This window comes from Sarcophilus harrisii, chromosome 4, assembly GCF_902635505.1.
Source record: "Sarcophilus harrisii chromosome 4, mSarHar1.11, whole genome shotgun sequence".
Lineage (NCBI taxonomy): Eukaryota > Metazoa > Chordata > Mammalia > Dasyuromorphia > Dasyuridae > Sarcophilus > Sarcophilus harrisii.
The window spans coordinates 311,459,969-311,487,704 of NC_045429.1; the positions used below are offsets into that span (position 1 = coordinate 311,459,969).

Sequence of the window (27,736 nt, forward strand, 5' to 3'; positions counted from 1 at the left end):
ACAATTGCAAGTAAAGTTTCAAAGCTTCTTTAAAAAAAAGTTGAAATTCATTTTTTATAGTGTCATTAAAAAATTTGACTGAATAAAATAAAAGCATAAGATTGCTTATAGGAAGCTTGTACTCTCTACAGTAGAGATTTTTTTTTAAGCATTTGGACACATTACTAAAATAGAATTGGGATTGAACAAAGATAGAACAAGGGTTCTTAAAATGAAAAAAGCCTTGAAACAAACCTTCAGTAGCCCTCCAGAGAACTTTACAACTTCCTTCAACTATCCTTCACCTTAAGAAGTTATAACTGACTACTGGGCTTATATGCCAAAGAGATTTTAAAGAAGGGAAAGAGACCTGTATGTGTAAGAATGTTTGTGGCAGCCTTCTCTGTAGTGGCCAGAAACTGGAAACTGAGTGGATGTCCATCAATTGGAGAATGGCTGAATAAATTGTGGTATATGAATATTATGGAATATTATTGTTCTGTAAGAAATGACCAGCAGGAGGATTTCAGAAAGGCCTGGAGAGACTTACGTGAACTGATGCTGAGTGAGATGAGCAGGAACAGGAGATCATTATATACTTCAACAACAATACTATATGATGATCAATTCTGATGTATGTGGCCATCTCCAGCAATGAAATGAACCAAATCAGTTTCAATAGAGCAGTAATGAATTGAACAGCTACAACCAGGGAAAAAACTCTGGGAGATGACTTAAGAACCACTACATAGAATTCCCAATCCCTCTATTTTTGTCTGCCTGCACTTTTGATTTCCTTCACAGGCTAATTGTATACTATTCAAAGTCCAACTCTTTTTGTACAGCAAAATAACTGTTTGGACATGTATACATATATTGTATTTAATTTATACTTTAATATATTTAACATGTATTAGTCAACCTGCCATCTGGGGGAAGAGGTGGGGGGAAGGAGGGGAAAAATTGGAACAAAAGGTTTTGCAATTGTCAATGCTGAAAAATTATCCATGCATAGATCTTGTAAATAAAAATCTATAATAATAATAATAAAAAGAAGTTATAACTGACAACAGATTATGATTGGGTAAGGGAAATTCAGAGTTAATGAATATGGAAATAGTGCATTTGTAAGAGGTGGCCATCACTCTGTGTAGAGGAGGGAGGGTGGAGGAGTAGGCCTTGGGAAATGAGTAATTTGAGGAACTGAGAAGTAAGAGTGTTTAAGGGAGTATTACTATGTATGCTGAAGTCCTCTAGTGTGAGGGTAGAAGTTGGGGGCAGGGCCATCTCCAGGTACCCTGATCTATATCTAGCCACTGGAACTACATTGCTCTAGAGGAGAAAGTGAGGCTAAATACTTTGTACAGCCCTATCTCACTTAAATCTAATTCATTTGCATGTAATCGAATTACCTTTCTGAATGGTCCTCTTCCAGAAAAATGTTCAAACAACCTCTAAGTAGTTGTAGGAGCTGCCCTATAGGGGATCCAAGTAGAACTGACACATCCCTCCTTTTCTTTCCATTCCTTCTTCCTTCTTTCTGTCCCTACAAGATATACTCCTACATCTGGGTTCTCTACCCAAAGGAATGTAAATGTTGATCACTGAAACCTCACAAAACACCTTGAGATTTATGGGCTATATTTCTTTTAAAAATTATTTTAATTAAAAAATAATGAACATTTTTCACTTAATCTCTATATCATTTAATCTCTGCTCAGAAAGAAACATTTCTGAAGAGAATCCCAAACAAACACGACATTCAGCAACTTTAGACAAAAACAGATTGGAACAGAACTGTTTGGGGCATTTGAATCCATCTCTTCATGAGTGAAAATCACACTGCAGATCCATTTCAAAGCATTCATGTTCTTACAGTTGATTACCTGGGACATCTAGACTAAAATTTCGTTGTTCTAACAAAAAAAAGAAAACTCCCAAGACTTAGAACTTAGGTAGATTTCTTTCTTAAGAACCAAGCTTTAAACCCAAAACACTTTGACTCTTACTGATTGGCTAAAAATAGTTCCTAGGCCAAACCCCACTTGGTCATTGTTGGGGTCCTGAATGGCTCAAAGCTAATGTAAATAGCAATTGAATCTGTTTTGTCCAGAAACACCGAGTCTTCCTTTCCCTGATTTTTTTTACGTAGTAAAAGAAACCATTTCTGCCTTATTTTTTAACTACACTTAATCATTTAAAGTGCATAGTCCTTCTTCAATTAAATCTAATTCACTTGCTTTTCATGGCATTACGACCTGTTGTTATGCTTTGAGAATGAAGGACAAACAATAACATTATGAAGTTATTGTTTACATATGTCTAACTTTGTACCTTCATAGGAAAGTTTTATCTTTATGCCTAAAGTGTCCAAAATCAAGCCAGTTAAAATTCTGAGAAAAAACAAAAAACCACAGACAATATTCATAGGATCATAGATTTAGAACTGGAAAGGATTTTAAAAATCATTTAATCTAAGAGTTCTTAACTTCGCTTTACATTGTGGACCTTTCTGACAGTCTGGTGACCACCTATAAGTTGGTTACCTTTTCACAATCTTTTTAGAATCTTACTTCATAATTTACTAGAAAACAAAACAAAAAACAAAACTGAAGTTTTCACTAAGAGTTCTCCTCCACAATTTCTGAAAGCTTATCACTAAGATGCTTTCTTGCAACTGTCTCCTTCACATGAAGAGGTGCTCTCTTTCCTTTGTTAAGACAAGACACAAGCACAAGGGATCCCATTTAACTTTGTATTCTCCAGCAGATTCCCTCTCTGTTGTGCCTTTAATTTTTCTCAATTCTTAAATCATTGTCAATGTTTTCTATACTGCCCTCAAACATGCCCATGTCTCCCCTCTACAATAAAACTTTCATTTGCCTCCACTAGCTATAATCATATATCAATCTAACTTCTTGTAGCTAAACTCATTGAGGCTACCTACAAGAGGCAATTTTATTTCCTTTCCTTTCCCTTTCTTTCCTTTTGATGAAGTCTTTAATGATAGATGTGGTTAGCAAAGGAATTAATAAAGATTAATCCCTGAGGAAAGTAGCGAGAAGGCACTGATAGAATCAGTTTAGCTCCTTAATCTCACCCTCTGGGGAGGTTGTCCAGTCTGGAATCTATGTTATGTCAAATCCCTGAGACCCACCTTCTGTAATGGTCTTCAGCAATCTCACCTTGTCATGTCCTGTCAGAAATCTCAATCATGTTTAAATTTTCCCTGTAAAATTTACTTATGGGCCATTCCATGGCTGCTGCCTTCCTTTAGGTCAGTCCGCCAGGGCACTCAGGTCTAAAGTGTCTTTCCCCTTCCCCCATGCCACATAATATCTCTAACTCCACTGTTTCTCAACCCCACTTCTTCTGCTTATAGTTAGCTAACTCTTTTGGGGTGCTATGTCTCTTTCAGGATTTAGCCTATAAGCTAAAGGCATAACCCCAACCTCATGGGGTATTTCCTTTTTCTTGGTAAATGACAAGTTCCTTTCGGAACTTGCCTTTTCCATTTCTATGCTCTCCCAACTCTATTTCATATTTACCATTCCTGATGTCTATTGTATCCCTTCATTTTGTCTGTAACCCTTCCTCTACATAAATTTACCTTTTGCCAAAGAAAATGGCCATTGTGAATTCTTCACAACACTGAACCTCAAATTTTGGTGCCTACCATCATCTGGTGTCTACATCATCCACATCATTTTGGTCCTCAAACCACATCACTTTCACCTGAACTTTTTGCAGTGGCTTCTTGCTTCTCATCTCACCATTCAATTGAAATTGCTCTTTCCAAAATCACTAACAATCTTTTGTCAAACCTAACTTTCACCCTTCTTGACCTTTTACAGTTTCAATTACTCTCTTCTAGAAATCCTCCTCCAGGTTTTTATTATTTCTCTCTCCTAGCTTTCTTACCTTGTCTGATTCTTTCCTTCTCAATGTCCTCTGCTTGATGTTCATGTAGACTGCTGTCTATTAATTATCTCTACCATCATCCTGGGACCTCTTCTTTTCTCCCTCTACTGTAACACTTAGTTATTAGCTCCCATGGATTTAATTAGCTCGACTCAAAGATCCTCTGATATACTTGTTTGGACCTAACCTCCTCTTTCTCCTTTTCTGGTTGCCAATTCTTAACTCGGCTCTGTAAGGGACTCAACTTCTTCCTAATCATTTTCAGATTTTCCAGTTTCTATCCGTTCTGAGAAAGCTCCTCTCTTTTATATAAATTCCTTAGGTTATGACCAAATCTCTTTAAAATTATTTTAATTTAAGGTTTTCAAGCTCTTATTTGTTTCAGGTGTGAAACTGATTAATTCAAGAAAAAAATTGTTATTGTTGTTTTTAACCAGACAAATTCCTTTTAAGTAGGTTGGCTTAAACAATGTAATCCCATCCTTACCTTATCTAACTTTCCTTCTAACAAAATTGTAATTAGTGGAAGGGAGAGAAAAGAGCTCAAAATTCTTTGTATTCCTCATTTAGGAGAGAGACTTGCAAACACTAGGTATTCAATGAAAATGTCTTGACAACTAGAGTGGTGAAGAAATAACTATAAATCCAAAAGAATTCACTGAGCATCTACTTATATTATAAGCAGTATAAAGTCCTGAGGATACACAAACAAAAAAGTAAGAGTCTCTTACCTCAAGGAGCTTACAGTGTTACCCTTTTCGTAAAGACATTTCATAGTTTGAACAGATACATATTTTATATATTTTCTGCACTTTTCAGCTTTTCATTGTGTATAGATCAGTTCCAGTCTAGGCCCTGCTATTAATAGTAAAAGAATACATTTCTATTTTGCTTTTTATAAGGCCTTTTTCTCATAACAAAAGGTGTTATTCTATTTAGCTTGTGAGAAAACTGAAGATCAGAGAGGTAAAAACAACTTCAGAGCTTAAGCCCAGGTCTTTTTACTTCAAATCTAGTCATTTTTCTACTTCTCCACACTGCCACCTAACTCATTGGATTGACTCTGGGCAATTCATATTATGACTGGCTATAATGCTGGGGAGAAAAGAGCTGGACTTACAATGACAATTTCCACCTAACCTTCTAATTTTTCTCAATTGGCCAGTTTTACTCTAATTGGAGAAATTAGGGTCGCCAAGCCACTGGATACTTTATCCTCTCAGGAGTTAATTAGCAAAATAAAACTTACTGAATCAAAATTGAAAAGTGGTTCCCCTCAAAAAACTTCTCCTTAATGACTAAGTGCAGATAACTACATTGAAGAGTTCTTCCAGAAAAGTTCACCAGGACTTATACCTTAGGCAATACAGAAAGTGACCAAAATGTGTATTGCCTTGTTTTCTAAATTGTGATTTCACAGGGATAACCACTAAGTGCTCCTTACCTTGACTCACTCCCTATATCCAATCAGTTGTCATGTCCTATTATTTCCACTTAAACAATCTCTTCTCTGACAGTGCCAATACTGTGGTTCAGGTCCTATTGCCTCACTCCAGATCTTCTGCAGTAGCCTACTGATTAAGATTTTTGCCTCAAGTCTCTCCCCACTACAATTCTTTTTTCACTCAGATGTCAAATTAATCTTACTAAAAACATAAGTTTAATCATAAACCTTTCCCTCTCCCTCAGTCAGTTCTACTGGTTCACTATCACCTCCAAGATCAAATATAAAACTCTCTGCCTATTAAAGCCATTCATAAATTGGTTCTCTCCTACCTTTCCAGTTCTTTTATACTTTATTACCCTTTCCCCTACATCCAGCAACTTGAAAGTAGAGATAGGCTTTGCCTAATCTCCAGAGTTTAGAACAAAGCCTGACACATAGCAGTGTTTAATAAATGCTAGTTAAGATTATACTATGTTATTAACTATTATTATAATCAAAAGAAATATAAATAATGTTACCACAAAACTAGTTAAGATTTCACTGAAAGAACTTCTCTCTTTAAACTGAAATAATTACTGTATGAAGTACAAGCTCTTTTAAATTCAAGTATGTTTAAAGTAGGAATACTAATTGGCTCTTCTCGTGGAGATGATTCTCCTACATTCCAAACATTAGACACATAAATTTTTGTTTCACAAGTTTCTGCCCTAGACTTCTTTATTATTTAGAATATATACTTGCTGACTAGAAGTATAGATGTAATCTCTAGTCATGATCTGTGATGCTGATCTTATTCTGTGAACAAACCCTGTACTTTGATTTCACGTGGAAATAATACAGACTTGGGAGAATAGGGGCTTAGCATTGCCTTTTGGGTAGGGCCACAGGCCCATGATCACAGGCAATTCATTTCATCTTTCTCAATATCAGTTTCTTTATCTGTAAAATGAGGGGGTCTATATTAAATTAGTCTACTTCCCTTTGAGCTCTAATTCTGCTCAGCATGGTGTGGTTTGACATGACAGAAAGAACACTGATCTAGGTATCAGGAAACATGCGTATTAGTTTTGGCTTTTTATTTATTATTATTAGCTCATTTCATCTCCCTGGCCTTTAATATCCTCATTTATAAAAAGGATATTGAAATAGGTGATATTTAGGTCTTTTGTAGCATAGTGTCCTAGAAAATGGCATTGGTTGTGAAGTCAAAATTCTAATTCCAGGTTCTACCACTTATTTGTCATGTGACTTTGGACAAGTCATCTCACTCTCTGAAGTTCAATTTCCTCACCCAAAAAGTAAGGCTGTGACTTATACTGCTTACCTCATAGGATTATTCTGAGATGCATTGTAAACCTTAAAATATTATAAAATGTTAGCTATTATAATAAGCACCATGAATTTACAAAATGAACTAGTCCAGATAGTTGTGGAAAGTTAGAGAGCTGCCCAAATCTGCTGACTTATCAGAGTCTAAAATCCCTAAGCATAGAGGAATGTATAAAGTACATATAAAAGATGGATGTTTAAATCCAGATCCAAAAGTTTGATAGATGGAGGCAGCTAGGTGGTCCAGGGGATTACTTGACACTTACTAGTTGTGTGACCCTGGGCAAGTCACTAAATCCCAACTGCTTTGAAAACAAAACAAAACAAAAGTTTGATGGTTACTGAGGACTTAATATTTGGAATATATACTCTGAACTCCTAGAAGATTATTAATCCCTAGGGGCAGCTAGGTGGGGCAGTGGATGGAGTGCTGGACAATTCAGGAAAACCTGTGTTTAAATCTGGTCTTGGGCCTGGAAAGATTTACACAAACTAATGCTAAGTGAAACAAGTAGAACTAAGAATATAGTATACATAGTAACAGCAAGGCATGACTAACTTTGAAAGAGTTGGTTCTTCTCAACTGTTTAGTGATTCAACGCAATCCCAATAAATTTTGGATAGAAAATGCTATCTACATCGAGATAGAGAACTATGGAGAAGGAATGTAAATCAACATATGCTATGTTTACTTTTTTTTTCCCTCTCATGGTTTATCCCTTTTATTCTAATTTTTATCTCCCAACATGATTCATAAAGAAATGTGTATTTTAAAAAAAATTAACATAATATATAACTAGAAAAAGAAAATACTAAATAAATGAATGAATGAATGAATGAATCTGTCCTTGGACAGTTACCCATTATGGGAATCTGGACAAGTCATTTAAGCTCTTTTGGCCTCAGTTTCTGCAGCTTTAAAATTGGGATAATGATATTTTCATCCCAAGATTATTGTGAAGATTAAATGACATATTATTTGTAAAGTGCCTGACACAGAGTAAAAATTATATACTTTCTTATTTTTCTTCCCAACTTTGTTAGAAAATACCAGAATTGGAAGGGATGTCAAAGATAATTTGGTACAATCAGTACCTAAGCAAGAATATCTTCTAAAAAATATCTGCCAAAAAACCATTCATCCTCTGCTTGAAGACACACACAGCTAGGAAATCATTAATATTCTCATCAAATAATATACTCTACTGAGTATTATCCTTCTTTATCATTTTGCAATTTCATTCTTTGTCCAAAAATTACTTTTATTACTGAGATTATATAAAATCAAAGTCCCTTCTCTTTTCCAAAAAAAAGTTTATAGTTATAATTTTCTGAGGTACTCTTACATCTTTTTATGTTCAATTACCAATGGATAAGGGATGATAACTTTATTAGCAATAGCAAATAGTAGTCTCATTCCCTGGAGTAATTTCTATGTAGTTAGTTGTGGAAATTTTGTTACATAAAGATGGATGACAGTACTTCTCTACTACCTCTACGTTAAAAAAAATCATCTATAAATATCCTAGAACCTCTGTTCTACACTGTGAAACATAAGGTTATTAAATATATTAACCACTCTGAATTGTTATGTCTATTCCGTTCTACTGTTTTTTAGCCAGTAACAGTTTTGGTAATATAATATATGTATATATATATTATTATATAATATAGTTTAAGATCTGGTACTGCTAAACCTCCTTTGTTTACATCTTTTTTTTCATTAGTTCTTTTGCTATTCTTGACTTTTTGTTTTCCAAATGAATTTTTGTTATTGTTTTTTCTAATTCAGTAAAATAATTTTTTGGTAAGCTAATTGGGATGGTATTGAATTCATAAATTAGTTTAGGTAAAACTGTCATTTTTATTATATTGGCCCTGCCTACCCATGAACAATTAATATTTCTCTAATTATTTAAATGATTTTGTGTATTATATATATATATATGTATATATATATATATACATATATATATATAATTGTTAATATAGTTCCTGGGTTTGTTTTGGCAGGTGTATCCCAGGTACTTCATAATGTCATTTTTTAACAAAACCCAAGACTAACATAGCCAATTTTAGGTGGTTGTATACCAGTAGTAGGGAAAATAAACTGGGTTCAAATTCTGCCTCACAACACTTTTAACCCTCAAACCTACTTTCTTCATCTGCAAAAGGTAAATAACAATATTTGTTCTATTTATCTAATGGAATAATTAAGCGATAAGTACCTTCAAGGCTTAAATATCTATACAAATCTGTTATTATTATTAATATTAATATAGGACAATACTGTCTACAAAGCATTGGCTTCAGAAGTCCTGGTTTTAAAGTCTGCTTCTGAAGCTTCAGCTAGAACTCCTCAAGGAGAACATGCGTTACCTTGGACAAATCTCTTGGGTCATCTGATTTCTTATGAGATTAGATCCTCTCCCCCAGTTCTTTTTGGCTCCGGAGAGTAGGAAAATTATCTTTCTCAATTCAGTTTTATAGGTGAGTTTGACTGTTCAAATGGTGTATCACTTAAAATGCTGAGTCGGAAGGAACAAATAATTTTGATTCAATAAGCCATTTAAAGTGGGCCTCAGTTTTCCCTCCATAAGAAAAACCAGGGTTTGGACTAGAAATAATCTCTAAAATTCCTTTTAACTCTAATAATCTGGGATCTTCTAGGACATTTATTTGCTATGTAAATACTTTATCTTTCAGAGTTTTTCTTTATCTCAATTTAATTCAACAAATAAATATTAAGTGCTCTGCTAGTCCTATGAGATACAAAGAGCCTGGGTCCTTAAGGAGCTTACTTTCTAATGGGGCAGATACAACCCTAAACTAATAAGCAAATACAAAGTGTCCAAAGTGTGACACAAAGTAACTAAAATTGATCTCATCACTTGGCGACCTAGTTAGTAGTCTCAAATTTTTCAGTGAATAAGAGGGGACTGGATTAAATGATTTCAATGATCCTTTCTAGAGTAGGCATAAAATTTGAGTAATAACAATCTCATCTTTAAGCTAACATTCTTCAAAAAGTTGCAGAGAAGCAATAACTTAATACAAACTACTTTTAAACTTTTTGAGATAATAAAAAACTCATGATAAATTTAAGGACTGTTCAAGTTCTCTTCCTACTGAATATACTTGAAATAACTGACTATTCTGTTGGAATTTACGAACATGTTAAAACGTAGAGTTTCAGTGGAATAGTTATTGCTTAATATTACATTCAACTTAAATGCATTAAAAAGGCACAACACTGATTATTCCATATTAGCAGCTTTATCTTCAGTAACTTCAGTACAATCTCAAAAGGAATATGAAAACATATGGAAGTGCTTAACAGCAACTGAGACAAACTGCCACTCAGCAAAAGTGTCATGTATTTATTTCCATTCTTCTTAAAAGTGTAACCCCGGAGAACAGCTTTCAACAAGTTCTTCCATAATTGTCAAAAATTAAATTGGTCTTAAGCGAAGGCTACTTGTACAAAAAATCCAAATCATACAGTTAAAAATCCCAAGTCTTTCCAGAAATGCCGCATAAGCAGCACTGAACTATTTGACGGAACTCATTCTCCAGTTTACTAGACCAAGATGTTGCAGCCCGATCCAAGAATTTAATCAGGTTCTCCGTGTTCTCCTAGGAAGGATTTCCATTGAGGAAACTCCTTGTTTAAAAACCACAGAAATAAAACTCTGGGTTTAGTGGTAATCATTAAGACAGTAGAACTTGCTTTTCCACTTGGTTGCACTGTTTATTTACATACAGTATGTCTCTATGTTGGAAAGTCTCAAGTGAAAGGAAACTCGGGACTATTTCTACATTGGCCATGCAAAATGTATTACTGACTAAAATGCCACAGCGAAGTGCTTCCTACCCCAAGGTGGTTTACTTCTAATGATTTTTACCATTAACATCTTCGACTACTAAAAAATAACTCAACTATGGGGGGGGGGAACCCACACACTTTTTCTGTAGTACCTTTCCCACTGTCAGCCTATTAACAAACTCAAGCTATAAATTGCTGGCTTTAAATGTTAAACGTTGCAAACACAGGAATTTCATGTGGAGGACCTAGTGGTGCCAAGTACTTGCTTCCTAGGCTGGTTTCTTATTAAAGTCTACATTCAATGTTGCTAGCCACCTATGTAATTTTTTATTTCTTCAGTGTTGGACATCAGGAAATAACCCATTTCCTTTAAAAAGCCATCCTCCTTTGCAAAACAGCCGTGACACTTGCCCGCTCAGAAGTATTTGGTTTCGGGTGCAGGAGAGAAACAGTTTAAGATGGGAGGGGAAGCCCACAGTCACAGAACTACAACTTTGACAATCAAAACATAAGAATTTGGTGCCTACAGGGAAAACCCTGCCCGGTCGAAAAAGCCAGGCATCACAAAGTAATTGGCCTTGAGGTAGTAACCTTACTTTCTTGGGACAGCATGGGTCTGCGCCCTGGCTGTGTGCAATGCGGAGTCACTGTGAGGTGTCTGACATTCCGATTCTGAATTCAGGGAACTAAATGCAGGACTCTCAAAGGAAGAGCTAAATACCAGCCATCAGCAACTGATACGGACGCTTAAGCCCCTTACTTGGGGGGCACTTCTGGAAAGGCCTCTATTTTAAAACAAAAAACCATTTTTAAAAAATCTACAAAAATTAGGAGAGAGGTATGATAGGCTGACATCCTTTCTGCCCTCCAAAAGGGAGAAGATCTGATCTTTCTAAATTGTCAAAGGGGAAATATTTTCGTCATAATCTCTCCAAAATGTTGAAATGTTTTCCTGCGTGTGTCCTATTCACGCGCCCCCGCCCCGCAATAAAACAGATACACAATCAAACTTTGAAACACGTAAATAATAAAGCAAACTCACCAAGTTAGGAGAGAAGAGAATAAACCCCAAAAGGTTCTCAATAAGGTGGAGGCTTGTCCGCCCCCTCCTTATAAGCAGCTCAAAGACATCAAAACAAATGGGGCCCTGGAGACCCTGTCCGGTCTGGAAAGAACCCAGAGAGTCCCCGCTACCCCCCTCCCCACCCCTCCCCCGGTCCTCGCGCCGCCTATTTTCTTATCTTCCACTCCGACTGGAGCAACCCCCTCCCGACCACACCCTACCCCCTCCCACCCCAATGATACCCCTTTTTCCCCTCTTCGTCTGCCTGTCAAAGCCCCGGGCTCGCTCTATCTCTTATGTGATACCGGCTGCAGCCGGAATCTACCGGCTCTTGGGGGCGCGCCTCTGCCGACCATGTGCTGCAAGAGGCAGTGCGCGGGGTGTGGAGGGGGGTGGTGGAACCGGCGCGCGCGCGCCCGGCCCACGTGGAGCCGAAGCGCGCCGGAACAGGGGCGCACCCGCCCCCTCCCAATCAATCCTACTCTAGTTGCAGCCCCCTCCCTTTGGCGGTTCCCGTGTTTCCCGTCTCCGCTTGGGGTCATGTAAGGTAACTGCTTCGCTCTTCCTATCTAGTTGTGCCGCGGCGACTATAGCAATAGCCCCGCTCCCTGTTTAGCGGGACTGGGAGGGAGTGCTTCAATCCGTCTCTCTCGAAGAAGGTTGCTCTCCTAGCATCTTCCCACCTTCCCTCATTTTTAGGCACCATGACACGGCATCTTCCCCAACCTCCTCCTGTAGCCTAGGAAGTCCGGGAATAAATTACATCTTTCCTCATCCCCAACCCCAACCACGAGTGGAAATGCACAAGTGATGTGGTAGCGGACAGCGAATGGAAATGAGCTTTCACCTTCCTATTGTGAACCTGTGACCACCGCCCCTCTCCTTCCCAGCTAAAAGACACTCTGAAGACATTGCACCAGTTTCGGCGGCTAGCTCTTTAGATCCTCCTGTCCCAGTCATCCTCCCCCTCCTACGACTGCTTGTGGAACTGAGACACTCCTTTGCCAACAGGAATTATGGGGGTGGAATGGAGCCTGGTGCGCGTGGGGACAGGGTCCTGCGCAGTGCTCTCTGTATTAGTGACTATGACTGTGGCGGCGACTGCGGCGAGTTGGAACCGCCCTTCGAAAAACAGGTTCCTTCTAGTTTGGGTGTGAGAGGCTTGCAGCTTCTTTAACCAGAGGTTCCTTTGGTCTCCCAATTCCTTTCTTTTTCACAGTTTAGCCAATTTATACATCCGCGGTTGGTTCTTTACTCGACCCTGGGTTCAAGGAGCAGGGTCCCAGCTTTCCCAAAGAGAATGCAAACAGTTTTTTCTTTACCTCTAGAGGTGCCCTGCCGCAGCATAGCTCAGTTCTTAGTGCTAACCCCTGCCAGCTGAGAGATGGGTGGCTTACCCTTGGCTAGAAAGTTTTTAGGGAAGAATGAATATCCTGACTACAGGGCCATCCCAAACCTTTTACTTTGGTTTTGAGCCTCCCCTCCCCTTTCTAAACCTTCCTATCTCAAAGGAGTTCTCCATCACAGAGTATGATAAAGAAACATATTTTCCAGAAGAAGCAAAGTGTGTATGCACATTTTTCTACATATCGATTATATGTATTTATATAAATGAAACAAAATACATGCAATACAAAATATAACATATATAGTATTTTTTTTTAGTCAACATAGAAGGAGTAGTACCCCAACGATCTGTGCTTGACCCTGTGCTGTTTAACATTTTTAACCAATGACTTTGATAAAAGTATGCTTATCGAATTTACCAGTGACAAAATAACTTGTGAGGGATATTTGACCAATTGAATGGAAACCAAGAGTCAGTGAGCATTGGATTAAATCTAAAAAGATGTCATTCAGTAGGGAGTAATTTAAAGTCACATTTGGGTATCAAAAAAAATGTCAGTTTCACAAGTACAGAATTGAAAGAGGCACAGGCATCAGTTAGTTTGGAAAAGATGGAGGGGAGGTGAATGCTAGTGAATTACAACCTCAATATGAGTTATCTATAATACATTAGGGGAAAAAAAGCAAATACCACTCTAAAAGGTATTTGGTGAGAGGCAGAACTTTCAGGAGTAGGAAGATTATAGCCCCTTTATGCTCCAGATTGTTAGACCTCTTCTGGAACATTGTGTTCAGACCTAAGGGTCATAGATTAAAGATAATGATGAAATAGAGCTCCTTCAGAGAAGAGAAACCATCATTGTTAAGGGACTTGGTTCTATTTCATGGGAAGATAGTAAAGACTAAGTATTTTTAGTCTGGAGAGGAAAAGGCTGGGGCAGGACTTCATCATATATTTCCCTGGTACCTTCAAGTTCCCTTTTTTACCCTGACACTTCCCACACATCCTTTCAGTTTCTTTTTAAATTGTGAGCTTTAGAGGTGGACAGGAACTTCCCCTTTACTTTCTTTGTATCCCTAATACTTAGCACAGTGCCTGGTACATAATTGGTACTTAATGGGATGTTTTGTGTTTTTTTTTATTGATTTTATAGCTGTGTTCAAATATTTGAAGGGCTGTCATTTTACTTGTATTTTACTTGTTCTGTTTGACCCCAGAGGGTAGAACCAGGAGCAATGGTTAGAAGTTGGAAGAAGGAAAAAAAAAAAAAAAAAAAGAAAAAAATTTAGCCTTGAAGTCAGGATAGAGAGATGATAGATAGATAGTACATATATTAAATGCTTATTGTGTGCCAAGTTAAAGGATACTGGAAATATCAAGATAAGAAAACAAGAAAGTCTCTATTCAGAAACAGCTCACATTCTAATAGTGGAAGACATAACATAAAAAGAACTAGAAGGTCAGATTAAGGAAAGAAAGTACCCTCATGGGAGCCAGGCAGACAATATGGAGGTTAAAACAAACTCATCTGGTGGCAGAATAGAGAAGAGGGTACCTGCTAAAAGAATAGGCATCATTTAAATTTGAAGGCCCTGGACAATGTCCCTGTTCATGACTCTAATTGTAGCTTTACTTGAGCCTATGACTGATAGCTAGATGCTCTTGAGTCTCCTCACCTGTAATCCAAATTAACACTAATCAGGATTTTTAATTGTGGAAGAGAGCTCACACATTGCAAGTTATCCTTCAAATCTTGCGTAAGGAAACCAGCCTTAGTCCACAATTCACTTTTCTGAATGTTAGACTTTTTTATCTGTCTAGAAATAAATCTCCAAGTCATATCATTGCTATAAGAGGTGAGAACTGAAAGATATATGTCTGGAGTTGGGAGTGGTAAAGAAAGATAAGCAAATTAAATTTTAATCAAAAGTCTTCCTTGCCATTTAATTTCTTTCAGGTCCCAGAAGCCAATGCTAACATGCTTGGAAGTATAATGGATGTTTATTTGATCTCTAAGTATGTGTAATTTAATGTCATTAATAGACTGTGTTGGGTTTGCTTACATTCTAACACCCATGGGAGGAAGGTACCCAACATAAGTAGTGCGCTTTATGGAAAGACAGGGATAATAGTCTTACAGGATGGACAGGCATAGATGACTTTGGGCCTACGTTATTGCCCAGATATGTTCCCCATAAGATCACAGATCCACTAGAGTTTTAAAGATTATAACATGGTCACAGAATAGGTGTTTTGATGACCACTTTTAATTTACCTGTCTTTGAGTAAATATATAATAAACATTCCTAAAACAGTAAAACAGTACTGAATATTATTTAATCTTTCTTTTATGATTAGAGTCTTGTAGTGTTGTAGGTATCAAGAACATTGGTTCTTGTTGTTCTTAAAAGCAAGGAAGTACCAGTTAGTAGAGATTTCTGCTAGATAGAACTCTATATAAAACAACCCTTATTGTACAGAGAGTTCTAGTCTGGGAAAACAAACTTTAGTTAAGGTTACTTCTATCATCAGTTGGTTGTATGAATTCAAGCAAGCTACATTTACATAGGAGAAATGGTTGCCTCATTTTTTCTAGTACTTAGCTTGGCGCTTAGCAGAATGTTTATGCAATAAATTATTGTTTTGGGTTATTGACTTAAAAATTAGGATGAACACAGTTTGAGGGGGTGATATGTGGACTATTAAAGAAAAGATAAAACTGAAAACAAGTCAAGGACAAGAAAAGGTTCTTTTAAAAAGTTACAATATACTAGTTGTGTGACCACAGGTAAGTCAACTAACTTTAAATACCCCTTCCCCTCCCCCCCAAAAAAAGCTATAAGGACAAAAAAGGATCAAAGAAAGTTTACAATCCTTTACTCCCTGGAGAATGAGAGGCTAATTTACAATCAAAAGAAAGCAGAGCTACTCTATTCTACTTTGTTTCTGTTTTCTTTGAAAAGAATAACATGTTTAAAATTTTGATCAATGACTGATAAAGTCATCAAATTTGAAGATGACAAAGATGACCTTTGTATTAGAAATAACAAAACAAAGATAACTTTCAGGGACTTGATAAATAAGTAAGGAGATAGTAGGAGGAAAATTAATTATCCCTGATGAATTCAAGTCATCTGGTCTAGATGTACAATATCCTTAGAAGATACAGAATGAACTGGAAGGTGTATGTTAATGAATGTTTTTAATAATATTTGAAAAGTCAAGGAAAACTAGATAGATTTCCATTCCAAAAAGAATGGAAAAAAAATCTCTGAATTTTCAGACGAGAAGGAACAGAATATATAAACTAATTCAGTGGGCCTGACTTTGATTCTTGAGAAAACTCTTGAAAGAATCAATAAAGAGATGATATAAAAAAAATTTAAAAAGGGAACCAGTAATTATGTATAGATTATATGTCTTCATCAAGAATAAGTCAAGCTAGACATTGTTTTTCCAGGGTTTCTAAACTAGTAGTTGAGGTCATAGGTGTAGTTTATTAGATTTTTAACACATCTTTTGATAAAGTAGCTAAGTGGGTAAGCACTAGAGCTAGATTCAGGAACGTGTGAGGTGAAATCCAGCTTCAGATATTTATTAGCTGTGTGAATCTGGGCAAATCATTTAATTTCTGCCTCAGTTTCCTCACGTGAAGAGAAAAATAGAAATAATTGTAGCACCTACCTTGTAGGGGAGTACTAGTAGTTGTTGTTTGTGTTTTGTTCTAGAAGAGGACTATTACACCAGAGAGGTGATGCCATAACATGCAAATGAATTGGATTTAAGTGAGGAAAGGCTGTGCAAGGTCATCTGCCTCACTTTCCCCTCCAGAGTCATCTGCATCCAGTGGCTAGATATAGATCAGAATGACTGGAGATGACCCTGGATGAAATGGGAGACCTTACCCTCTTTAAGATAAGATCTTCAACAAGTTTCAGTTTGACTGAGGCCACCCTCATTCAGTGATTCAGGCTAGATAGCAATGGAGGCAAAGAATCTCTGGGTAGCCGCAATCAAACTGAGACCTGTTGATGACCTTAGCAGGATAGTTATGAGTATTTAATGATATAATAATTGAAAAGTATTTAGCATAGTACTAGCACATAGTTTTTTTTATAAATATGATTCTTATTATTAACAGCATACTATTTTGTGGAGAAGAGATATAGAGAGATGGGTCAGGGGCCCTCAACCTACAGCTCGTGGGCCAGATGTGGCAGCTGAGGACGATTATCCCCCTCACCCAGGGCTATGAAGTTTCTTTATTTAAAGACCCACAAAACAAAGTTTTTGTTTTTACTATAGTCCAGCCCTCCAACAGTCTGAGGAACAGTGAACTGGCCCCCCTATTTAAAAAGTTTGAGGACCCCTGGGATGCTCATACTAACAGATGGATTCAGACCTAATTGGATGGTCTGGACTAAAGGAATAATTGTCAGTGGTTCATTGTCACCATGGTTGGAAGTATCCAGTTGAGTCTCCTAGGTACTGGTATGTGGCCCAGAGCTGTTTAATATTTTTAATCAATTATCATGTTTATCAAATTTGTAGATGATACTAAGCCATGAAAGATTGCTGGATCAGAGGTGTAATATACTTGGCCCACAGCACTAGTGTGGCTTAAACCAGGATAAAATATAATTGGGAAATATTTAACAAGATAAATATAATATAATAAAATATAATTACATTTTAAAACTAATTCCATGTATGTTTCCACAGGGATCTTTATGTGTAGATTAATGGACTCTACTTCTCTTTGAGTTCTATACTTCCAAGCTATATCACCTAATCAAGATCTAAAAGGATTTTAATAGTCTAGTATATTGGGCTGAGTTTAATGAGATGATATCCAGTAGAAGAAAATGGGGGAAAAAAAAACAACCTTACCAAATAGAAGATGGAGGAAGCATGGATAGTCTGATAAAGATCTTAGAGCTCAATGTGAGTCAAGTGGGGGGATAAATAAGTAAAAAAAAAAAAAAAAAAGCCAATTTTGAATTCTATCTTGGACTTCATTTAGAGAGGAATAGTTTCTAAAAATAGGCAATATCATTGTCCTATTGTACTCTGAGCTTATCAGGCCTTATCTATATTGTGTTCAGTTGTGGCCAATTGTGATCAATGAAAAACCTTGATCAAATGGATGGAGTTTGAAGAAGGCAACCAAGGTGCTCTTCAACCAGAATCTGCATAACTTTCTTGTTGGGTGTGTTATAATGAGGATCTCTTTTATGTGACTTTGACTATATAGACACTAAGTTTCCTGCCAATACTCAAATTCTGTGATACATGCAAATATTCTTTATATGAATTGAAAACAAAAGCAATACGATGTAGCAAGGAGCAATGAATTTCAGGATCATTAGATCAATAGAATCATAGGATTTTAACCCTGGAAGGGAATTTAAAAGATTTAGTCCATCTGTTTAATTTTATAGATGAAAGAACAGAAAGGTGAAGTGAATTTCAAGGTCACACAACTATTAAGATTAACTAAAATATTATAATTCCAAATAAAGGGACTATAGCTTCAGTAGATCCAGACTACAGTACCACTTACTAGCCATGGGGCAAATTATTCTGCTTCTTTGAGATTTTATTTTCTCAGCTAAAGATAATGATACTCTTATTTCATATTCCCTATGATGAGCATGAGGTAGGCAATATATGTTAAGTGTTAGCTATTCCATAATAGAACAAAAAGAAGAATTAGTTTTGAAAGAGGAGTGTTTCAACAAAGTTCTTAAATATTGGATTTCATTTCTGCAGAATTTGATTTAGGTACATTATTGCCAGGAATGAAACAATCATTAAGCATCTACTTACATGTAGAGTATTGTGTTACAAATTGATGAAGATAAAAAGTATAAATGACAGAGCCCCATTTCTCAGTCCACTGGAGGCATCACGAAACTCAGTGCTTTACAAAGTTAATCAACTCTCCTCTATTCCTACCTCCTCCAAAACCAAAAACATCTAACTATTTAACTTGCAATGGATAAAGTAGAATAGTTTATTTTTTAAGTTCAAATTTCATATTTTTATTTATTGTGTGACCTTGGACAAGTTACTTCACCTTGTTTGCCTCAATTCCTCATCTGAAAAAAATGAGCTGGTCAAGGAAATGACAAAACATTCCAGTATCTTTGCCACGAAAACTCCAAATGAGGTCATGAAGACTTGGACAAGATTGAAATGACTAAACAACAACAACTACCACAACAAAAGAACTTCTGGAATCTTAGTATAGAACCAGAAAAGTAAAAAAAATTAAATTAAGAACTCTTATTTCTAACTTCTCTTATGCCTGTTGCAACTCAGGAAGTCCTCATAGTCCTTCATTACAATGAAGCAAGCCATTTTGATGAACTTTTAAAACTTTATACATTTACTTGGGAAATAAGCTCTATGTAACCTTTTTTATGCACAACTTTTCTTTCTTTCCTGCTTAGGGAAATTTGCGGGAAAATAAATTCCTTTGTGCACAATTGACATGCCTAGTTTCCATCAAACTCTTGATGTTTGATGGTTAAGCAAACTTGATACTGGATTTCAAATAAGTGCAAAACACTTGTCAATTCTATAGAGCCTAAGCTTGGAATAAATTCATTGGATTGTTTAAAATTTAAAACCAATAATTCTCTAAGTGTGGACTTGTATTTGCTAATACTTCACACTCTGGAAATAGTCTTAGCCTTTAGTCAAAGATTATATAGAGAGAAAAGTATGTTTTTGGTTATTGTCATTGTTCTTCACATTCTCAAAGAGGATCTTGACATCATGGACCTGATGGTGTGACATGTAAGTGCATTGGTACATTTGATATAAAAGAGTGGGCAGAGGAGATTAGAGAATATGAATACCTTCAGCCTCTTTTCCAATTTCCTTTCAGCCAAAGTCAGAGTTTAGGTTGGTAGGTATGCACTTCACTAAACCAGAATTTAAAGTTTTTAAACTTATATTTATGTAAAGAACTTGATAAGCAGTTTCTAACTATATTTTATCCTTAATTAATCAACAACCATTTATTAAGCATGTGCCAGACACTGTGCTGGACCCTGGGAATATAAAGAGAAAAATGAAATTGCCAGGAGACAAGGAAAATTGCAAGGAGAGCTCCTTCCTCAGGGGAATGTACTTTCTCAGTTCATTTCCCATTCTAGCCATAGGATTTCATCATGTCCTTGTGTAGGGCACTCTTCTCCTCCTTCCTACCTCCCCTTTCAGTTTCTTTTTGTGTTGTTTTCCCCCATTAGATTGTAAGCTCTTTGAAGGAATGAACTGTTTAGTATGGTTCTTTGTATCCTCAGCACTTGGCACAATGCCTGGCACATAGTAGATATTTAATAAATGTTTACTGACTATATAGTCTATATCTTCTCAGAACTGTCACATAGAGAAAAATGAAAATCACAGAAAGTTGATGGGTTCTTTTGTTCTGCTTTAGTAGTTTCAAGAGAAGACAAAAAAAGAGGGATAGATGACTATATTGGGGTGAAATAGAGGTAGATAAAATAAAGAGTATACAGTAATGGGTGGGTAGGTCTCATGAACCTCAATTTCATTTGAATTAGGTAAAAGAAAATTAACATTATACCCTTCAAAGCTCCTCCCTCTCCCAATTTTGATATAGGATTATGTTAAATTCAAAACAGAAATAGGAATAAGGGAAAAATGGAGTGGGAGCAGAGAGGGAGGGCATGAGAGGTAGGAAAATATTCATGAGCAAAACAAATTCCATTGTTGGAAAGAGTACAATGAAGGAGAATTAAAAGAAAAGGAAGAGAGAATAAGTATCTCAGATTAGAGGGAAGTAAAGAGAAAAGAGATTAGACTGTATTATAATTATTGGGCAAATTTCCTCTTTTCTGTCACTTTTTTATTTATAACAAAGAAGTGGTTTCAAAGATAAAAAAGTACAAGAGAGTAGCATGATGAGAAATACACAATTAGCAGTCATAACTGTAAATGTGAATGGGATTGATACACCTACAAAAGAGAAAAGGATGGCAGAATGAATTAGAAAACAATCTGATAATGTGTTTACAAGATATTCTTCAAACCATATAGAGTTAAATGAGGAACTAGAGAAAAACCTGTTATTCTTCAGATAAATTAGAAAAGTAGGTATAACAACCATGATTTTAGGTAAGTATATAGTAAGCATAGATAAGATTGAAATATAAGGAAAATAGCATTATATTTAAAAGCATAATAAAAATCAATATCAATATTTAATATATTTGCATTTTTATATTTTCATGTAATAACTTAAATGCTTAAAAGGAAAAATAGCTAGTAAAAGTACAATAATAGGGGATGTTAAAATAGTTTTTTCGTATTTTTACAAAAAGATAAACAAAAGTTAAGAACAAAACTTTAGAAAAATTAGAAATGATTGACTTCTGGCAATTACTGAATAAGATAGAAAAGAATTTATATATTTTTTATCTGTACATGACACCTGTACAAAGTTGACCATATATTTCTTTAAAATATTAACAATATATATGAATAATTTGATCACTTGCTTTTTAAAAAAAAAAAAAAAAGAGGGAGAAAGACCAAATTCTTTTTTTAAAATGACAACTACTGAAAGAATGCAGAAAAATATCAGAGAACATATGGATGAAGGAGTGGTCAACAGTATCAACTGATAAAAAGAGAGTTAAGTTAAAGACTGGGAATAAGTTAAGGACTGGGAAAAGGCCAATAGATTTAGCAATGAAGAAATAATTATTGACCTGGGAGAGAGCAATTTCAGCCAAATGCCTGAGGATACAAGGCAATTGACAGGGATTAAGAAGTGAGTGGGAGGTGAGAAAGTTTAGAGAAAAAAATGTGAAATACCTTCTCCAGGAGAGTGTATATGAAAAGAAAAGAAATATAGAACTATAGCTTGAGGGTATAATAGGATCAATTGAAAGTTTTAGAAAATGGGACAGATCTGATCATATTTCAAGGCAGTATGCAAGGACTCAGTGGACAGAGAATGAAAATTTGGAAGGAAGAGAGGAAGAGGCAAATGAATCAAAGGTTGCAGACAGTGAAAAGTTAAGCTGGTTAACTAAAAGGATAATATTTTGAAGGGAGAAAAGTAAGGCCAGAGCAAAGGTAACAATCTGGGAAACTAGGGAAGGATGGAAAAAATAGAGGCTGTATTGAGAATGAAGAATGGATACTAAGAGAAAGAGGTAAGAGAAGGGAGGAAGGATGATAGAAGGAAGGACAGATTGAGGCCAGAGTGTATTAGAAACAAAACAATATCGAGAAGGGATAGGATATACAGGAGAGAAAATAGAATAGAGAGAAACTCAGAGCTGGTAATCATAACTGTGAATGGGAATAGGATGAACTCTCCCATAAAACAGAAGCAGATAGCAGAGTGGATTAAAATGGAAATCCTATAATATATTGTTTGAAAGAAACACATTTGAAATAAGGAGATACATACAGAATAAGAGTAAAAGGCTGGAGCAGAATTTATTATGCTTCAGTCAAAACAAACAAACAAAAAAGTAGGGGTAATGATTCTGATCTCAGATAAAGCAAAAGTAAAACTAGATCTAATTAATGGACATAAGGAAACTGCATCTTGTTAAAGAGTACCACAGACAATGAAGTAGTATTAATACTAAATGTATATGCACCAAGTAGTAGAGCATCAAAATTCTTTTTTTTTTTTTTTTACTTTGTATTTTTTTTTTATTTAATAGCCTTTTATTTACAGGTTATATGCACGGGTAACTTTACAGCATTAACAATTGTCAAACCTCTTGTTCCAATTTTTCACCTCTTACCCCCCACCCCCTCCCCCAGATGGCAGGATGATCAGTAGATGTTAAATATATTAAAATATAAATTAGATACACAATAAGTATACATGACCAAACCGTTATTTTCTGTACAAAAAGAATCAGACTCTGAAATATTGTACAATTAGCTCGTGAGGGAAATCAAAAATGCAGGTGGGCATAAATATAGGGATTGGGAGTTCAATGTAATGGTTTTTAGTCATCACCCAGAGTTCTTTCTCTGGGCATAGCTGGTTCAGTTCATTACTGCTCCATTGAAAATGATTTGGTTGATCTCCTTGCTGAGGATGGCCAGGTCCATCAGAACTGGTCATCATATAGTATTGTTGTTGAAGTATATAATGATCTCCTCGTCTGAGCATCAAAATTCTTAGAGAAGTTAAGTCAGTTATAGGAAGAAATAGCAAAATTATATAAGTGGGAAATCTCAATCTCCCACTCTCAGAATTAGATAAATCTGACCACAAAATGAACAAGAAAGAAACCAAAGAGGTTAATAGAATCTTAGAAAACTTAGATATAATATATTTCTGGAGAAAATTAAATAGGGACAGAAAGGAATATACCTTTCTCAGCAGTATATGGCATCTACACATAAATTGACCATGTATTAGGGCATAAAACCTCACAATTAAAAGCAGAAAGGCAGAAATAGTAGATGCTTCCTTTTTGGATTATGATGCAATAAAAATTATTTTCAATAAAGGACCAGAGGAAGATAGACTAAAAACCAATTGGAAATTAAATAACCTAATTCTAAAGAATGAGTGGGTCAAATAACAAATCATAGGAGCAATCAATAATTTCATGCAAGAGAATAATGAGACAATATACCAAAACCTATGGGATGTAATCAAAGCAGTTCTTAGAAGAAATTTTATATCTTTAAATAGTTATATGAATAAAATAAAGAGAAGATCAGTGAATTGAGCATGCAACTACAGAATCTAGAAAAAGAACAAATTAACCCCTCCATATATACATACACACACATACAAAAGAGAGAATGGAGAATAGATTTAGGAGGGGCATAAGGAGAGTTGAAAAGGAGATACAGCAAAAACAATTCTGAGGGGAAATCTCCAACTAAATACTAAAATAGAATTTATAAAAATTAAAGAAAAGATTTTTAAAATTGAAAACAAAAGGACTATTGAATGGAGAAATAAATCTAATAGTTTAAATGCTTTTCTTTTTGAAAAAATTAACAAGATACATGAACAAATCACTTGAATGAAGTAAAGAGAGAAGGGATTAAGGGAATTTCATTTTTAAGAGAACTCTTTTTAACTTTTAATTCACAAAGAAACATTAGGAAGAGACTTGGAAAGATTTTGGCTGCTGTCCTCAGAAGTGAATGGTAGGACCCTGTTCCAAAAGTGAGGAAAAGTCAAGAGTAACAGTGACAGAGATAATTCTGGTTGCCTATCTTTCTCACAGCTAAAACAATTGTAATTGTCTGTTTTATTATTTGTTATAGTGTTAATAAATTGTTTAGCAAGAAACTTTCATATTTAAGCATATGAGATTAAGAATGTTGATATCTAGAAAGAGGCATGAACAACTACGGCAAATGTTTTTTTTTCCCCCTCTGGAGCAGTAAATAGTTAATTTACTAAAGTAGGGTGAAAAGCTCAGAGATGTGGCACTTTAGTTTGCTTGTTGTTTGTCCTTTTTTCTCAGAGAAGGCCATGGTATCACAGAGGTAATGTGACTTGCAAGTGAATTGGATTTAAGTGTGGGAGGGCTGTATAAAGTCACCAGCTTCATTCTCTCCTTCAGAGCCATCTGGTTCCATTGGCAAGATATAGATCAGGACAACTGGATATGGCCCTAGTTACAATAAGAGACCTTGGCCTTTTTAAGCAAAAGTCTTTCCCAGCTCTCAAGTTGAATGAGGCAATGTCCATTCAATGATTAAGGCTAAATGTTGCTTGTCCTTTGTACTTGAAGGGGATTGGGACATCAAGAAGCTAATTCTTTAATGGGTCTGCTTGACTGAGGCAATGCCCAAGCTGTAGTTAAGACTGGGTGAGAAATGTGACACTGAATGGCCTCTTTTACCTACTTAAAAAAAATCCTAGGAGGGTAAGAACCTCAGGGTTTCTGGCCAAAGCAGAAACAGTTGTATTTACATTCACTCTGAGCCAATCCAGGGTGACCAAATGGGGCCTGGCCTAGGACCTATTGATGACCAATCAATGACAGCCAGAGTGATTTGCGTTTAAGGCATTGTCCTTAAGAAAGAAATCTGGCCTGTAATCCCCAAGATATCTTGTGAGGTTTCAGCAGTCAACATTTATATCTTTTAGGCAGAGCACCCACATATAAGAGTAAGATTCCCTATTTGGACAGAGGGAGAAGGGGGAAGGAGAAGTAGGAGGGAGAGGGCAGGAAGGAGGGAATAAAAAAGGGACAAAGGAAAGAAAGAAGTGGCATTTTAGTAGTTGGTATGAAAATATCCAAATTTACTTGGGGATTTTTACCTTAGAGTGGTGATATCAAACTAAAATAGAAATGGGTCTACTAATCCATATATAAGGATCCCTGTGTATTGGCTAAGTTTAAAAATGTAATATTGATGTTAAGTGTGGTTAGCAGAGGAATTGATAATAATCTTTGAAGTGTGTTGGGAGAAGACTTTGATAAGCATAAATTTAGTTTCATGGTCCTATACTCTGGGGAGATCATCCAGTCAGAAATCTAATTTATGTCAACCTCCTGAGTCCCACCTTCTATAGTGGTTTCAAGCAGTCTCACCTTGCCATGTCCTGTCAGAAATCCCAGTCATGTCTAAATTTTCCTTGTAAAATCTATTTATGGTCTATTTCATGGCTGCTGCTTTCCTTTGGGTCAGACTACCAAGGCACTCTGCTTCTTGGTTTCTTTCTCCTTTCTCCCTCTCCCCTACCCCCATGCCACATGGTATCTCCCCTAACTCCACTATACTTCTCAACCTTACTTTTTCTCCTTACAGCTAAGTAACTCTTTTGGAATGCTAAATCCCTTTCAGGATTTAGTCTGCTAAGTAAGGGCATGCCCCAATCTCATGAGGTACTTCCTTTCTACTGGATAACTATAAGTTCCACTGAGCAACTTATCTTTCATATGTTCTCCCAACTCTATTTCATATTTATCATTCCTGGTGTCAATTGTTTCCCTTCATTTTATCTGTAACCTCTTTCCTAAAAAAAAAAAATCTACCTTTTGCCAAAAAGAAGGGCCATTGTGACTTTTTCACATGACCAAACCCTAACTTTTGGTAGCTACCATCATCTGGTCTCTACATCATTCATATCAGTATTATGTTTTTATTTTATTGGGTCTGTATTTATTTTGTTAAATATTTCCTAATTTTAAACTGGTTTGGGTATATATGATCTGAGGGTCACAAATTTGACATTTTGCCTTAGAGTTTGGAAGGATGAAAATTAATATTATTGTGTTCAGGGTACCAATTCCTAGTTCTGAATGATGTTTGGGGTTTGGCACCAAATAATGAGGATGTTGGGGTTTGATCATGTGAGGAATTTACAATAGACATTCTCTTTGGCAAAAGGTAGGCTTATTTATGAGAAGAGGATGCAGACAAAATGAAGAAATACAATACGTGCCTAGAATAGTAAATATGAATACATTTGGAAAAACCAGGTTAGATTCTGAGTCATGGGGGCAGGGAATAAGGAGAAAGACACCAAGAGGCAGAAATCCATGGTAGGTTTAACCCAAAAGGGGTTCACCAAAGATGTCATGGGCCATGGACAGATTTATAGGAGAAATTTAACCTGGACACAGCCAGGAGAGGGGCTAGCCACAATCTCCACAGAAGGTGAGAATATATGGTTGCACTGATCCCCATGAATCCCCTTCCCTGCTTGTGTCAGGGAGTATAAGAAACAAAAAACAAAGAACTCCACAGATTCAGTGATAAATGCAGGAAAATTTTATTTTACATTCTTTCAAGAATGGGTCCCTAAATTAGTAGATACCAACGGCTGTATGTAATTTCCTATTCTGTAGTACAAGTCCCTCCCCAGATTACTCATAAATTGGATATTACACAAAGTGAATCTCTACCCTCTCTTTACATAGCTAGTCCCTGCCCTCAAGGAGCTTACATTCTAGAAGGAAGAAGATAAATGTGGAAAGCTAGGGGCAAAGAACAAAAGTTTGTTTTGTTTTGTTTTGTTTTTCAAATCTCAGGCCACCATCCCTAATTACAAAACCCAGTCCCTGCCCCCAGGAGTTTACATACTTATATTCTTTTAGGGGCAAGATAATCTTCACCCTTGATTATTCTTTGATGTCCTTGTGGGTTTCAGTTTTCTAATTTAAGTTCATTTCTCCAGTTTAATTTTCTTAACTGTGGAAACCAAATAAATGCCCATCCATTTTTCATAGGGAATAATCTTATCAGGACTTCAGACTTTCTCTGCCAGCCCCAGTGACCCAGGACCTCATCAATATGGGACCGAGTCATGTTGAAAACAACTCTTAAACTCTGCTATAAGTAAAAGTAGGTTTTGGGGTAAAGCCATCTACTAAATTCTTTTAGAAAGAAAGTATAGTGAACTTTCGCCTGGATTGGGTAATACATCAGACTGAAGTGAGTCTCAAAGATATAAAGTCTACTGAGGTGAAAATGGTAGAAGGACTTAGACGTTGTAGTAATTCTTCTGAACCAATGTTTTAGGGGCCATGAGAGAAGTTATATACTATACTGGGAGATGATGTGCAGGAATGTAGTATTTCTGGGGGAAACAAAATTTCTATGATTGTAAGGTGATTAGATTGAGAGAGGAAGAAATCTAAAGATTTACTTTAAAAAATAATTTTTTTTTACTTTAAATACTTTAAAGATACTTTACTTTATACTTTAAAAATATCTTTTTTTTTTTAATTTTTAAAATTTTTTTTATTTAATAGCCTTTTATTTACAGGATATATACATGGGTAACTTTACAGCATTAACAATTGTCAAACCTCTTGTTCCAATTTTTCACCT

At 36.0% G+C, this 27,736-nt stretch overlaps 2 protein-coding genes across 3 annotated transcripts in view; one reads left to right on the forward strand and one right to left on the reverse strand.

Annotated features, from left to right (window-relative positions):
* Positions 1-27,736, forward strand: part of ARSG (arylsulfatase G) — a 194,940-nt gene that overhangs the window by 38,476 nt on the left and 128,728 nt on the right. The window lies entirely within an intron of this gene.
* The window catches only part of SLC16A6 (solute carrier family 16 member 6), a 93,423-nt gene that overhangs the window by 30,452 nt on the left and 35,235 nt on the right, over positions 1-27,736 (reverse strand). The window contains exon 1 of one of the 2 annotated variants that reach the window (XM_031965692.1): positions 11,545-12,054. The exons of the other annotated variant lie outside the window; for it this stretch is intronic. The gene's annotated coding sequence lies outside the window, so the exon portion shown is untranslated. Of the gene's footprint in view, positions 1-11,544; positions 12,055-27,736 lie in introns of those variants that run through there. 2 annotated transcript variants of the gene reach the window in all.